This window comes from Eurosta solidaginis, chromosome 1 (genome assembly GCF_040869045.1).
Source record: "Eurosta solidaginis isolate ZX-2024a chromosome 1, ASM4086904v1, whole genome shotgun sequence".
Lineage (NCBI taxonomy): Eukaryota > Metazoa > Arthropoda > Insecta > Diptera > Tephritidae > Eurosta > Eurosta solidaginis.
Window position 1 is genome coordinate 317,645,230 of NC_090319.1, and position 12,971 is coordinate 317,658,200.

Genomic DNA, 12,971 nt, shown 5'->3' on the forward strand with positions numbered 1-12,971 from the left:
AGCTTTCATTTGATATTCATATTGTATAAACACTGTCTAGGCATTCACTGGCCCACGTTTTGGCCTATATCTCGAGGCCCTAGTCACCCAGGGGTATGAAAATTACCCTCTACTAAAGTACTCATCAACAGCTTTCATTTGTTATCCATATTCTATAAACACATTCTAGCGGTACTCGGGTCCACGTTTCGGCCTATATCTCGAGACCCTGTACGTCGATCGCAACCAAACCTATGTAGTAACCACGGCGTGATGCAACTTGTGTGAAAGTTTGAACAAAATCGACCGACGCATCTCTTCAAATTTAATTTTTCACACTTCACTATAATATTAAAACGAAATGCAGAATTTCGTTGCTTTTGTGTCATAGTACCTCTAAATCGTGGGCCCCCTCAGAACCCCCCCCCCCCTCCCCCACCCTCTCGGCGGACCTGGTAATGTGCTATACTTGATATCATTCGCTATAATATTTTTTATTGATAAGCATATTGTTTAATTAAACATCAACCAATTACACGGAAGTATATCCGCACCCCTGAAAATGTGAGTGCCGGTGCTTATACCTAACATTTTATTATTACGTGTAAACAAATAAAAAAATTTGCAATAAAATAATATTGCAACTATATTTCAAGTTAGATCAAGCCACGCACGGGGTGCAAAACAAATTCAAAATCGGTTCAGTAGTTTAGGAGACCATTGGCGCCAAACATAGTGACACCTGATTTTTATATATTAAGATTATTTACATATTTTAAAATGTTTGCCTAACTGGCTGCTCATATTTTCCCTATTACCTAGATTTAAGACATTAATATTAATATGTGATCTTGTTTTCATGATACACATTTAAAACCAAAGTTGATTTGAAACACAAATGGGCAATTCATGGCACTTCAATTTAATTTTTGGAGATGGTACTTAAAGCCGAAATAGTTCTTAGAATAAGCTCCGCCTAAACCTTGTAGCTGACAACCCGTGATGTAGCTCTAGGAGATTATGGGTTTTAGCTTTCAAAATGGACTACTTTTTCAGCTGCTTTTTTTAGAAAAAATCATCGGTATTTCAGAAAGGCTCAAATGAGTATCAGAAAAGTGCAAATGTGTTTCCGAGAAATCCAACTGTATTTCAGATTTTACAAACGTATTTCAGAAAATAACAAATATATTTGAGAAAACCGCAAATGTATTTCAGAAGATGGAAAAAGCATTTCAGAAAAAGCCAAATATATTTCCGAAAGTCTCAAATATTTTTTTCAGAAAACAAACAAATATTTTAGTGAAGAAAGATTCGTGTAGATTATCAGTAATATCAAGAAAAAATAAATTTTTGACTATGAATCGTGCTGTTTAAAAGTGATAAATTATTATTAAAATTTTAAGGGGAAGCTAGCCGTCTGGAACTCGGGCTTCCATTAAGATAACGGTGATATAAGCAAACAAGTAAGCTTACCATGGAAATGCCTCGTTGCTCATTGAAAAGGGAGAAAGCTGCACAAAGGTTACAAGAACTGATAATGAAGGGGACGACGCTAGCCAACGTTTTGACATATTTACGTAGTCATTGCAAGCGACAAAGCGGCCGCAGTGTCATGGTGAGTTATAGGATGTCTGTTATAACACATCAGGAACTCAATTCAGTTTAATATTCATGGTAAATATAAAATCATTCGTAAAGACGTATAAGACACTTCCTAACATAAATGAAATGTTAGTAATTAACGACGCTGGTAGTATGTGTAATAGAGGTTATTCGGGAAGAAAAAACACGACCTGCAACACCTCATTGTGCTCGCGCTATCGGGCACTCAAACCCTTTTCTTAGATGCTTCGGGATATAAAAGCATTTTTTTTTTATTTTATTTAATATTCTGCTTTTGTCATCCTTTTAACTTGGTCAAATTTTTATTCAGAATAAAATGTAATTTTTGATGGATTTCTATGAAATATCGGAGTCTTCCTGAAATACATTTCAGTTTTTCTGAAATACATTTGACTATTTCTGAGATATTTTTTACACCTTCTGAAATAAATTTGAGGTTTACTGAAATACAGTTGACGTTTTCCGAAACACACTTGAGCTTTCTTGAAATTTAGTTGAGGTTTTCTGAAATATAATTGATATATTTGAAATACGTTTGAGGCCTTCAGAAATACATTTACACTTTTCTGATATTCATTTGAGCTCTGCTGAAATATAATTGATTATTCTGAAATATGGCTGGCGGCCACCGGTTGTGATGGTAGCGTGCTCCGCCTACCACACCATATGCCCCGGGTTCACACCCCGGGCAAAGCAACATCAAAATTTTAGAAATAAGGTTTTTCAATTAGAAGAAAAATTTTCTAAGCGGGGTCGCTCCTCAGCAGTGTTTGGCAAGCGCTCAGAGTGTATTTCTCCCATGAAAAGCTCTTAGTGAAAACGCATCTGCCTTGCGGATGCAGTTCGGAGTAGGCATAAAACAATTTGTAGGGAAAATCAAGAGGAGCACGACGCAAATTGGAAGAGAAGCTCGGACTAAAATCTCTTCGGAGGTTATCGCGCCTTGCATTTATTTTTTATTTATTTTTTTATTCTGAAATACATTTGTTCTTTTCCCAAAAACCGTTGGAAAAGGTATTGTACCAGTGCGAAGTATACTAGTTCTAATATTATCTTATATGCGAAATCACGTAATACATGTATAATTATCGTTATTGTATATTTTCTTGCGTCTGTTGGACATTGTACTCGCCGCATATTAAAGAGCAAGAATAAAGACAATAAAACTTGAAGTTCAGCGAAATTATTTATGTTGCACGATTACTAGGCGAATGTGGTGAACGAAAGTGATCTTTTTGTTATTTGATTGAAAACGAGATCGTTAACAAATAACCTCAAATTAATGTTTTATGTATGTATGTGCCTTATTGGTTAGCTTACATATATAGGTGTGCACCATAATCAATACGTTACAATAGCCGTGTTTTTTAACACGCGCGTATACGTTTCGTTTGCGCGTGTTAAAAAACGCCTATCTTCGCTTAGATAATGCTTAGGAGACCCATCTAGCGGCTGTGGTAAAACAACTGGCTACAGCAACAGGGTGTACCGAAAAGCGGAGACGCAACGCTCTGATGGCCATAGGGTATAACATATAGCTGAATCAGTTGCGATGAATTGTGGACACACATATAATACATAGAATTAGTGTACAGGGTGAAACAAAGACACATATTTCAGTTACATCTGAGTATAATGCGTATTGAAATTTAGTAGGACAAAATTTATGCGCAGCAATTTCAGAGGTGTATTTATAGTTTGTCTCTTAGCAGTCAATATAAAGTTTAAGCGTAAACGGATATACGCGTGTTAAAAAACACGGCTAATGACGCATGAACCAGATACGAATAGAAATTTCACATGCAAATGCAACACCAACGTTCTGATCCTGTTATTTATCTGGTTCAATTTCTGATCCGTATATCAGTTCTGTCCGTTTCGTTTTCTAAAGCAGATTTTTTGACAGCTAACCACTTTCGAGTTGGTAGCACTCGTGGCTCAACTATATGGTTGGCTCATCTCCACAGCAACAACATACCTTTGTTGAGATTGTCAAAATCAGCGTGTTGGTGTTAGACGAATGGAATGGAATGAAAACATAAAACTTAGCAGCTTTTGTGTGTAGTAAGAAAATGTTGTGAATATGTTGGTTTCATTTTGAGTTTGCCATCTCCTTCTGACAATCTCAACTCCAGTGAAATGAAAAAAAATTAAATCAGCTGATGAGATGAGCCAACCAAATAGTTAAGCCATGGTAGCACTAAAATAAATATGTGTATATATATATGTGTATACATAAAAGATTTTGCCATATTTAAAAGTAAAAACACGGAAAGTGTAAACAACTTGAAGAAATTGTAAGGAAAATAAGTAGTTTGTTTACGTGTGAAACTATTTAGACGTTAATAATTCTATCAGGATCTTAAATTTTTGTGTACGTTTCTTCTTCTTATTTTCAACAAAACTGATGTTTTATATTACTGCTGCAGCTTTAATAAAGTTGATCCAGATCGTTCCAGTGAGATTTGATCGTGAGCCAGAGCTCGATAACTCAATGGAACGCTTCTAATGACGCTGCAGCAATTGTGTGTGCGTTGATGAAAAAGCGTTTACAACCCTCGCACACCCTGGAATCGCTTTCGCACTCTTCCATTATGCCCTGGCATATTTTAAAGCCTTCTGTTGTTCCTGCTTTTAAGTCCCGCTTTGTTGCTCTGAGTGGGCTTTCTAGAAGGCTCTGACTTACAACTACGCATCTCGGCTGCTCTGCATTTTTGGTAATGTGAAGAGTTGCATCAGTTTTCTTTCAACAAATTCTGTACGAGGACATTACCTTCAGCCATTGAATATTGTCTAACTAAGGTTAGGTTAGGTTGAACTGGCCGGTCAATAAAGACCTCAAATGGATTGAATGTGTACATAGTGTTACCAGAATGTGTTTGACGACCAAACGAAATAAGGTGAATCAGGTGCCAAGACATATGTCATAGAATAACTCCGTCCTCTTGGTAAATACTAGAAGTTTTCTAGGGCCCAGCTTAATTGCTGCCTCAAGATTTGGCAACTCTGCCGCCCCTAATAGCTGGAGCCTTGACCTGGCGAGCGCAGGACATGAACACAGAACGTGCTCAACCGTTTTTTCCTGCAGCTCACACTTCCTGGCACTGACGAGGCCAATGGCGGATACAGGGGGGAGCGGACGATGGGGCGATCGCCCTCCCCCCCCCCAGACCTACCTGAATAAATATTGGGCGCGCTTAATTTGCCAGAAATTGAAATGCATTTTTTAGATTTCCGTAAAATTGAGATTGAATGAAATATTTCTTATCTTCTTTTGTCTGCTTGTCTAGCGATAAAAGGTAAATAATAAATAAGTGAGTTTTGCTTTTTCCGCTTATTGCCGCAGGTATGCCATGGTTTGTGAATAAAATAGTTGAAACATGGTGACCTTGCAAAACATAAAAAAATTCTTCATATCACCAACCAACTTCATTTTTTTTTATAAAAGTTCTGGAACACACCTATTATGTCGTTTCATTTATGCAATATCAGAGCCACTGATGACCTGATACGAAACTTTTATTCTCTCTCAATTCGTTTCCAGGAATGGGGCTCGAAATCAGCTGTCTGTTCATTCAATTGTAAACAAAAGCTCATTCGTTTCCAAGAATGGGATCTGAAGTCAAATTATTCATCTCTTTTTTTTCTTTTTTGATTGCTGCAATAGATATAGAGTCAAAATAACTCCACTTAGTTAAAGCCACAAGTGAAACTCTCTTATCAGAAAGAACTAGCTTCTCCTTTGAGCTGTATAAAATCATTTCTTGATTGTTTTTTGTTCGAATTCTTTCAATTAGTTGAGCTAATTTGAGTGCTCAAAGATAAATTCGATACGTTTATTTGTAATTATGTCAAAATGGTGTTCTGAAGTTAATCATTAATTTATATTACTGACTTCCATGGCAAAAATGGATTTTGAGCTTTCGGCCATGATCGCCTCCCCCCCCCCCCCCCCCTCATCTGGAGACCTGTATCCGCCCCTGGACGAGGCCTAACTTATAAGCATGTGACGCCAGAAGGCAGTGTCCAGTCAGTATGCCCATCGTGAGCCTTAAGTCTTCTCTCTTCAGAGATATGAGCAACTTTGTGAGATTAATATCGTAGGCTTTGCACATGGTCTTCGAAATTTTGCAGCCCCGCGCTTTCGTCCACGCCTTTCCTGCTTGATGGATCATATGCAACTTCGGATTTGTCTAACTAAACGAAATGTATATTTATTTTCAAGGCTCACCTTAGATAGTTGATTGAAACTATTCTAATTTAAAGGCGGTCTGAGACACCGGCATGTGTATTTGTGTCAAAAGAAATCACCTGTGGGAAGGAAGGTTTAAACTATTTTTGGCTGTAATACTTCCGTTATAGTGCTATTTTAAGCGATTTAAGTGAAAAATTCCCACATCTTATAAGGGGTGAATATTTTTTATGATACATTTTTTTTTCTTTTCTCGACATGTAATTTAATTGTGCTAAGCACCAACGCGTGTAAAATCTGATGTGATAATGTAACGAAATTTAATTCGATCCCAGAATAAAGATAAAAATCCAGAATTCTCATGTCCAGTGGCTGATCTGCAGAACCACAGGTTATGTCATTTGTTCTTTTAGAAGAGCGCACATGTGACCCCTGGATATGTATTGTGACGAATATTAGTGACACTAAGTGATACTCACATCACTAGTCTGATGCTAAGTAAATGAAGCCACAACAACAATAAAGCAGGCAGTCACTTTTATCTACATAAACGAATCAATCATTATGTCTACACATATGTACGTACACGAAGCGGAGATAGACGCACAAACACATGCATATACCTTATCTGAGATGCTCCCAAAAGTAGGCAATTATATGTGGAATTATCACTCACATATACACGCGCATATGAGAAGCTATAACGTGCATCTGTAGTTATGTTATAGCTGGTAGCAAATTCTAGAAATAGAAACGCCTAGAAATATGTCAACGAGGAAACCAAAAAGTATAAAAGGAGCAGCAGCTGAGGCACGACGAACTAGTTTGATTTAAGCACGCTATCTGTCGAGAAGTAGAAGTGTTATTTTGACGTACTTTAATAAAGGCCATTTTGCATTATTGAATAGTGGGGTTATTTATTCAACATTGTAGTGATTCGAACGTTAATAGAAGGTTGCAAATAAGAGGTATTCCACTAAAATCGCTACATTATTAAGTTGGAGGTGGTTCTGAGGAGAAAGCTTCCTTATTTTCAACGGGGAAGGGGAGGTGGGTCACTAAGTCTTTAGAATATTTCACTAACCAGTTGAGAATTTCAAGTGGACTAAATGGCTAATGAAATAATTGAAGCAAATTAATACAAGGAAAGAAAAAAAAATATAATTAACACATAATAAAAGAGCAAATGCTTTCGTCCGAAAATTGTTATCCCTAATTATGCGACCACCACTGTAAGTACATTTTAGAACTGGTGCAAATTCTAAATTAAGTCATTACTGCAAAATAAATTCAAAACGAATTAGGTTACCCGTTAATATTTTGAAGCGATGTTTATTATTTTACTGGTGCGAGTTAATAAAATTGATCTAAAGAAGGGCGTTCATCAACATTGACTTATTCTTTTTTTTACTAGTCTACTCCGGCATAAATTCCTTGTGAGCCAAAAACTTAAAAATAGGCATCTACATAAAAAACCAATATCTTATTCTCTTACTAGACGGACAGTCGTAGATACTCGTTTCCTCCTTCTCACCTTTCATACAGCTTTTAGAGTTATTTTCTTGTAAGCCCTTGAAGCTCAGATGTATGTAGTATGGAACTAACCGTATAGTTGTTCGTCTGCAGCAGACCCTGGAAAGTCCAGGTGGCTTGTCAAACAGTCAGTTTGGATTTCGAAAATAAAGACCCACGATAGATGCAATACAAATAGTTGTAAATATAGCCCATGAAGCCATATCAGGAGGACAAAAGAAGCTGTGTGCACTGATTACTTTGGATATGGTTTTAACACCGCGAACTGGATGCAGATAATGACAGCGCTACGAAAATTTTGCACGCCTGCTTACCTGCTCAGAATAATTGGTAGCTATTTTAGCGACAGAGTGCTTCTTTTACGGATAAGGGACCAAGAAAGCACGTAAACGGCGGTGTCCCTCAGGGATCTGTTCTAGCGCCGACGATATGGAATGCGATGTATGACGGTGCGCTACAAATCGACCTTCCACGAAAATTGTCGGCTATGCAGATGATATTGTCATAGTAGCAGTGACCTAAAAGCTGGATCTGCTCCAAGCATTATGTAATGCGGCCGTGGGAAGAATTAAGGAATACCTGGCGAACATGGGACTGGCTACCAATAATTCAGAAGTGGTTTTGGTTAACTCAAAGCTGACTGTGGATGAGTTACTCCTAGGCATAGGAGATTATGAAATAAAGTAAAAGCCTTTCTTGAAATATTGAGGAGTGAACATTGACTCAAAAATAACTTTTAAGGAGCACTTCAGGACGGTGGGAGAGAAAGGATCTAGAGTTAGTGGAGCCCTAAAGCTTATAATGGCCAACATCAGCGGCCCAGGCGAAGCTACCCGCCGGCTATTATCCAACGTAACCAGCTCGATAATATTATATGCAGCACCAATATGGCACGGATCTAAAATGATCCACCAAAAAGAGATACTAGCAGCCTACCGTATTACTGTTATACGGATAGCACGTGCTTATCTGACGGTGTCCAACGATGCGATTTTTGCTAACAAATCCATAATAACCGATAACTGGTTGCTAAAAACCGGTAAATCATTTATATTCTCTGCTATCGATAACAAACTTATAAAACTTCGATAAAAAATTGATATCTCGTGGATAGTTTGTCGATAAAACATCTTTCACAAACCGATAGCTCGTCGACAAGAAATGTAAACGAGCCTATAACAAGTGGATAATGAACATTGTAAACTTTACCAAGTAGCGCAACTAACAGCTGATCGCTCAAAATTTGCACACACACACAAATATCACTAATGGCCATATTACGGAAATCTTAAGGAAATTGAAGTTAAATTTTAAAACAGACATAAAATGTTATAATTTTGGAATATATAGCATCTAGGACACCTTAATTGCAGTAATTGAAAGAAAATGTTTGCTTATACTCAAGTATTTAATTATTTTTTCTAAATTTATCTTTAATATTGATGCAATGATTGAAGTTATATTAATCCAATGAAACTCTGCACTTCCTACTTTTCTTCATTCCACTCCATTCGAGTGTCTCTTTCACTGAATTCGAGTGCCTTCCACTCTATTCGCAACATAACCTCAATTTAAGCTGCCAAACTGTATAGTAAACAATGATAATGAATCGAAAACTCAACGATAACAAACATTGCTTAACTTTCGACTTGCAAAGTGGTGTAGTGTTGGGGCAAGCTTTAACTTCCGGTTGATTCCGATTTATTTACAGAATACACTCCGCTCCTCCCAAAATTTTAATACAGTTTGATCCATCTATCCAAGTTTTCAAAACTCCTGCCTTAGAAGAGCTTCACGCCCATTTCTCGGGTATATGAATTGTGATGTAAATAGTCGGCAGTAATTGGCGCATAGCATTTTTTCCTGCTAGCAATTCAATCGAAGCTACTAAGAGTGTGGCCTTGTAAATGAGCGCAGCTCTGCCGTTTAAGTATTGATTTAAAGAGATAGATGGATAGAACGGTAAAGAAGGTTATTTACCATGCGGTTGAAAATTCTATCTACTCTAATTAGTGTATCTTCAAACTTTGTAAGTCTGCTTTCTACCAGATGAATACGATATGACAAACCCTCAGGAAGATGCATGAGAAGAGATTCAGTGCAGATTTATAGCGCAAAAACGAACACCCTAAATTCCGCAAAATAGTTATGTCTAACAGGACCAGCTACTTTAGGATGTGGAAAAAACTCTCCAAGCCGTTCCAGACCATATAAGGATCCATAGAATGCGTGTGACATGAGCTTCGCGGTTGTGGCCTTGTCATCTGTCTATTATAACTCTATTCAGGTTGTAAAGACATAAACGAGATCCTCAGAAAAGACTCTTGAAGTTTTCTGAGTAGTTTTGGTTATTAACATATGTGGATGCACAAATACTCTCTGCCATGGATATGGATTTATAGGACGACTGATGCTTTGCAACGAACTTAATAAAAATCAGAGACAGTGTAGCTTCCGAACTATAGTGCGAACGGGCGACACGCCAGCTTCCGATACCATCAGTCAAGATATACAAACTTCTTCGAGACCTCGAAAAAACTTCTACCTTCTACATACCTAAAAAGATAGACCGGAATATATCTGCATGAAAAAAGCACCAGTTTAGCATAGAAACGAAGCATAAAGAAAGATTTAACAAGACGCGCCTAAGGTTGGTATTCGATCCACAATTTTATTTTAATTCTACATATCGAAAATGCCTGCCCCACCTGAAGTGTGTCATATGCCGATATTGTACAGACATCAGGTGCAAACATTAAATAAGCTCTGTTTCCATGCGACTTTTGATCATCCAAATATGTTCCCCTTTTTGGAAGCTTTCGTTCTGAGACAGACATAGCCAACGTATTTCACGTTTGTAGAGTGGCTACGCAAGATGTGAATAATCTCATAACATACTCAGTGAAATTAACCAATTTAACATGAAATTATGTCACGTTTGCCGTCCTTTTTGAAATCACTGTTATCTTGCCTTGTCGGTAGTGTTGTTATAGTCCGAAATCCTTGTAGGCAAACCAAATCTTCGAAGCATTACTTACAGCTATCCGAAGTTGCAAGAATGCGGAGTTTATCCTTTCTTAATTAACATCACAATTCCCTTCAACTTCAGCTACTCCAACATAACGAAGTGTGGCTTAAATAATAGATGACCACATCATAAATGAAATACTTCATAATTATGTAAATATAAACACATATAAATATGTATAATATATATATATATATGTATATATGCAAATTGAATGCAGTTTTCGTTGCAGCTAATTTTGGTTTCCTACCTTTTACGTATTTCACTTTTCATTTATTTTTTTCTTTTTTCAATTGTGCATATTACCATTTTCAATTTATATTACTAATACTACATTGATTGGCAAAGGTGAATGAAACTTTGCGAATGCCAACGACTTAGCCATGTTACACCTGTTTCAGACGGCGACGTCGTAGACAATGCCGGGACCGGTGTAAAGGCGTCATTAAAGCCTCTAATCCCGTACTAACAAATTCCGGGATTTTATTTGGTTAAATGAATCAGTGTTGTGAGATTAGGATGTGTGCTTTTGGCAAAATTGATAACGAAAATAAATGCTTAAATAAGCTGTTTATTTTTATACTTTTCATGAAAATGAAATCGTATATTAATGATATATATTGGAACGATTTTCCGTCATTTCCGTTCTCTAGAACGAAAATTGACACTGATGATGGCACAACGCCGAAACCGGTTTGCCTTGAGACCAAATTTGACAAGGGATGACGGAAAATCGTTCCAATATACATCATTTATCCACCCTGTTGGAAAATCAATAAAACAAAATAAGTCATGGTATATTAACCTTGTCACGAATCTGAAGTTGTAAGTTCTTAAAGGAAAATAGATAGATCCACCAATAAGTATACCGAAATGATCAGGATGTAGAGCTAAGTTTATTTAGCCATGTCCGTCTGTCTGTTTGTATGCAAAATAGTCTCTCAATTTTTCAGATATCTTGATAAAATGTGGTGAGCGGATATATTTAAGTGTCCAATTACACATTTGTCGGACCGGCCGTATCGGACCACTGGAGCATATATCCCCTCATAAAACCGATTTTTCAGAAAAGAGAATTTTTGTTATATCTTCCTCAATTTATCAGATTGAAGCTTCAAACTTCACCATATGCTTTCGTATATTTCATATATTATTGTTTGAAAAATGGATGAGATCGGTCGTATTTACACTCAAAGAAAAATGCCGTTCTAAAATCCATCATCACCGGACTCAATTCAAGCTCTTCATCTTACTTTTCTGTTCTTGAAAAACGAACGACCTGTTCTTAAAACAACAACCTTGTTCTTGAACTGACACCTTTTCTTGAAAAGAGAACGGCTGAGAAAGAATGTTCTTAAATTAAGTTCACGAAAAATGAAACGGTACAGTTCGTATGCACATTTGGCTCGAGCTACCAAGCAGTTGTAGTGGCCCAGCGGCTGTGATGTTGCGGTTGCGATCATGTGGCGCGAGTTCGTTCACCGTCAAACTCTAAATTTTTTTAAAACAATTTTTTAGTGTTCTATTTTTTTTAACTCTTATTTTTCGTTCAGTTCCATTCACATATGCAGAGGTAATTCTCAAACTTGTTATGAAATGTTTTAAGTATATATGCAGATTACGTCTTCAAATAAAAATAACTTCTCATAAGAGAAATGATTAAAAAAAAATCCATAATATGCATTTTTTCTTAAATTTTTGAATTTTAATAAAAATTTTTTGTTATCAATATTTTAAATTTATATCAAAAATTATTAATAAAAAATAAATAGGTACCTATTCCAAAAAAAAAAAAAAAAAAAAAAAAAAAATACCTACCCCTCCCACCAAAGATCAAGAACGGTTCGTTGAGACCGAAAAATGTTAAATCGACCTCAAATCGTTCTCGAAGCATGAGAACGAAGAATCTTAAATCAAGCCCAAGTAGTGCTTGAAATTTTTTATTTATTTATTTATTATTTAAAGTCGACGACAAACTATGTTCGACTGCATAATATAAAAGATATATAAATATACAACTCAAAAGATAAAATTTAAGATATATCGAGATTTCAACAATGTTATATTACAAACAAATATATATTAATGAACATTACTCTTTAATTTCGGAATATAATAATAATAAGAAATATGAGTAGAAATAAGATCTTATACCGAGATCTTATACTGGCGGAATGCATCAGATTCCGCTCAGCATGATTTCGGAATGCAGTGGATTCCAATCTTTCCTGTTGGAATGCAACAAGATTACAATCAGCATGTCATGGGAATCCGGCAGTGCTAAGAGTAGTGTAATGAGGATACGCCATCACACGGCATAAAAAAGTAACATGACCTGTGTTGTTGGAATGAGCACAAAAGTTTCACACATCAATACCAAACTGGACACAAAATGGAAAAACTGTTCTTAAAACAAGCCCATTGGTCACGAGTTAAGAAAAAACGTACTTAACAGACTTTTGTTAGCGAATGTTCTTAATTTTGAACTAGTTTCGTTCGTTTTAGAACGATTTTTTCTCTAAGTGTATAGCACTTATTTTACCTCGTATATACTCCCGAAGCTTGTACTGGATAGTATCGTAGAATAGTAAGTAGAAAAGTAAAACTAAAGGCGTT

General features: G+C 36.5%; 1 protein-coding gene across 1 annotated transcript in view; it reads left to right on the top strand.

The window, feature by feature from the left end:
• Positions 1–12,971, top strand: part of LOC137237695 (uncharacterized) — a 138,309-nt gene that overhangs the window by 20,986 nt on the left and 104,352 nt on the right. The window lies entirely within an intron of this gene.